The sequence below is a fragment of the Limanda limanda genome, chromosome 10, assembly GCF_963576545.1.
Source record: "Limanda limanda chromosome 10, fLimLim1.1, whole genome shotgun sequence".
NCBI classification, from domain to species: Eukaryota; Metazoa; Chordata; class Actinopteri; order Pleuronectiformes; family Pleuronectidae; genus Limanda; species Limanda limanda.
In genome coordinates, this window is record NC_083645.1 from 22,650,871 (window position 1) to 22,654,971 (window position 4,101).

At 42.1% G+C, this 4,101-nt stretch overlaps 1 non-coding gene across 1 annotated transcript; it reads right to left on the minus strand.

Annotated features, from left to right (window-relative positions):
- Nucleotides 1-286: 286 nt before the first annotated feature.
- Nucleotides 287-379, minus strand: trnai-uau (transfer RNA isoleucine (anticodon UAU)). Its single transcript is given in 2 exon segments — nt 287-322; nt 342-379. It is a non-coding gene; the product is annotated as a tRNA-Ile (tRNA).
- Between the last annotated feature and the right edge of the window lie 3,722 nt (nt 380-4,101).

Here is a 4,101-nt window from a genome sequence, read left to right on the forward strand (position 1 = left end):
AATTAATATCATTGTTACACTTCACAGGTTTAACATATGTCTCGCTATCATTGCATTTCTATTCATCCTTCGCTTGTTTCATTAAATCTGATGTGTATTATTATTACATCTTGCTCAATTCATTTTCCTGATTGCCCCCTGGTGGCATGTTGCAGTATTCTCTATCAAACACATATGCCAATATCTCGATAGACAGAATGGAGGAAGACGGGAATCAAACCACCGTGGACAATCATGCAACTTTATATCTAATGTGTTATTTGTTAGAGGCATAAAGTAAGCCTTATGCTCCAGGTGAGGATTGAACTCACAACCTCGGCATTACTGCGCAGATCACTGTCTATAAGTACCACGCGCTAACCGATTGCGCCACTGGAGCATGCTACTCTGTGCAAATCCGAAATAGTATGGCTTCATTTCTGGACAGCAGGAAGAAGTGAAGAAGCCTCCTCCATGTTTATATACAGTCTCTGAGCTGTGATAAGGAATTCCTGTTAACCACCCTGGTTAACCTACCTTGTTTGGGTTTAACCTCAGTTGTACCATTCGATCACAATCCATTTTACTTTCTCACCTCCTTTAATGTGAACTTTTTCCTTTCGACAGTGTTGGGCTCATTTGCTCTTAGTCCTCATTTTTCCTCCTCACTTTCTATTACCAGATGCATTTCCTGAGCTGTCAACACAGCAGAAGTATCTCGTTCACTATAAATTCTGGTGATCAGCATATTCCTGCAGCAGAAAAAAAAAAGAAAAAAGCATGGGGGTTATAAAATATCCAGATTAAATTTCATTCTGCTCCTTTTAAATAGGCAGTTGAAACTTTATGACAAAGATGGTTGATCTTGGCAAGAGCTCTCTGTTATCACATCCAGACAGTTTTAATTAGATTTATAATTCCACAGTCATTTGTGACCTTATCATAAAGTGTTATTGTTTTCTGTGTGTCTGTGTGACTCGACAAAAGGTCAATGTTCGAGGTATAACTTTGTAACTGTCCCTGAAACACCCTACATCGGATGTTGGCAACCGGCTAAGTTTGTGAGATACAACATTATCCAGGTGATAGTGAAGTGTCAGGTTGTGCCCCTTGTACCGGTCTAATCTGCTCATAAAGAATCTCAATGGAAACATGAAGCTTTCACAGTAGCTCCGTGTCTCCACGGCGACAGAGAGATGCCCAGCAGCTTCCCGAATACCACGTCGTCACGAGAGAGAGAAGAAAAGGCGAGAGTCTGAGTTCACACCTCCCTCTGCTTACCTGTTGTTGTTTTGTTCGTCACTTGCTGCTGGAGCTGACGCAGATATTAATCATCCCTGGATCATGATGAAATCAACAACATCAACCGGAATAACAACAGCAATCCACGGCTCACTGTGATAACCCAAACTGCAACAGGGCTGCACAACAAACACACTGTGAGAGGAATCTTTATGTCGCTCACATGGGTGTCGCTGCAGATTTGGCACTTAGCTCATTTGAATCTGCACAAGCAAACAAAACAATCAAAGAAGCTCTTAATGCAGAAACATCTCCTTGTGACAGAGAGATTTACAAAGTCAAAATCATGTAATGAAACTGAGCCACACAGAAAGGAAAAAGTGTATTAAATTACTCAAACTGTGGAGCAGGACAGTGGTAACATGCTACTTTAAGGTGCTGTATACATCCTGGTATTCATTCCATTAGAGAATGTAATCTGAATAAGAGTCACGGCTGCAGGAAAATGTCATTTGATATTTACAGTATACGAGGAGACGGGTCCACATATTACTCTGCAACACAGAGCTCACATATAGAGCAGGGACATTACGGCGGAACATTATGTACAGCGCAAGATGACAGAGCAAGGTACACGGCACTGGCAACAATGCATATAAATACTACATATATTATACATGAAGCACCTGGGAACTCAGGTAGCATGTGCATGTGAATACAAGAGTAAAAGTGTCGTACAACTGTGGTATAGGTTCCTGAAATGCCTGAAACATGTCATAACCACAATTACGGAAGGTAAAGTGCTCCGGGCTGCAAAGGTGCAGCCGCTGCTCATTTCTTTTTATTTAGTCTGAGCAGCTAAATGAATTAGCAGCCATCTTGCTTTTGCCGTTGGTGCCAAACAAGATCAAATGACGCCATGCACCGTTGTCTGCTAAACAAGTGAATAATGAAGATTTAGATCATCAATTAGGGCCTCAAACATTAACCGCTCTCCTCACACCACTTGAGCTAATAGATCCAGGTTTTCATGCAGGTTCAGCACGGCTCGGTGGGATGATCAATTGCCGCGCACAAAGTCCCAGCTATCATCCTGGCTCATTTGTCAAAGTGAGCTTATACAGTGAAAAATTAGACGTATCTGCAGATCTGAGGCCCTTTACCTTTGTGTTTGGCTTTGACCACCACAGAAGCATAATCATACAGTATGTGTCACGGACATAAAAAGAAATAAGACTATATGATGGGGTTCTTTGCATGTAATGTTGAATTATTTCCCACGCGCTCTCTCTTTGCACTGCATTCTCATCACCGGTGGCACTCAGGACAGCCTACGGGAGACCCCTGCCATTATTTATTATGGCTTAATAACTGCCAACCTGCCAAGTCGGAAAGTGGTCGATAAGAAAAAGTGGCAGCGAAAGCGTTTCATATTAAATGTGTCTGTGTTTGTTGAATACACAGCGTGTGCGTCGCCACTCTGTGAAGCGGAGAGAGAGAGAGAGAGAGAGAGAGAGAGAGAGAGAGAGAGAGAGAGAGAGAGAGAGAGAGAGAGAGAGAGAGAGAGAGAGAGAGAGAGAGAGAGAGAGAGATGCATCTGAATCAGTTTCACCTTCAGCCCTTATTTGATCTGTACTCGCGCTGGAATGTAGTGATTAGTCAAAGAATGCTTTTGTTTGGATCAGAGCTGACAGAGTGAAGACCTGCAAGGCTGATAGGAGTTCAGTCTTCGCTCAGGAGGGATAAACATAAAAGCTGCAAAATATAATAAATAGTACATTTGAAGAAGTAAGAAGTAAAGCCTGCAAGTTCTGCTCTGCTGTTGTTTTTAATAGCTTAAATATTTGCTGAAGTGGTGGAATAACACTTTCATGCCCCTCACAGTGTGTACTCTTGAACTGCTTTCGGATGGCGGGTCTTAAACATGGAAAGGGAAGAAAAAATATAATATCAAACTTCTGTATTAGAGAAAAAAATCTATTCCTTTACGAGCCTGTAGGGATGAATGATGGGACCTGACTAGCTGATCTGCAGTATCGAGGATTCAAACACATACTGGACACGGACTTTAACCTTGCTTGTCATACACACTTAGAAACTGGGACAAAACAATATACAGACAAACAAACTGAATTATTTCATACTGGATACAGTGCAGGAATGTTATTATGATCAATAACAGTTTGAGTATGAATACAGCTCATCCCTTTGCTTTGGCCATTAGCTACTCAGCCTATTGCAGCAGATGGAACCGGCTCATATGTCCCATGTCCTCTGGGATCTTTCTACTGCTGTTGATTCACTTCAGACACCGAAGACAACTCTTGAACCAGAACAGGCTTCATGGACTTTCCCCTCACGTGACCAGTATGACGTGACCAGTGACCAGTGACCACTTTAAGTTTGCATGATCAAGTATCGACTGGATCACGTCGTGGATCATCGCACCTGATGAATGCAAAGCCCTTTATTTACTTTTTCTGATAACTTTGTCTCATGCTTCAAGAAGCCTGGATCTCATGCACCACCATGTTCACCATAGTTAATTATGTTAATTATGTGTGTGTGTGTAATGATGTGATGCTGGAAAAGTTGCGCAGTTTTTAACTACTGCAAACAACAATGCCAAAGATAAAGCTTGGGCGATAACATCATCCGTTTTCAGACATGAACTTGTTCAAGTCAGATGTCCAGGCACCAGGACATAAGGTATAAATCCTGCTGTGGGAATGTTTTTTACGGCACCCACTTCGGCCCTTATCACCAAAAGCTCCCGACATCTTCGCCTGCATCTTCTTCTTGCACCTCTATTTCATTCTTGAATATTTGCATGATTGTAGTTTTGTGTCTGGAGGGGGGGATTGCAGGATATACTCTGGC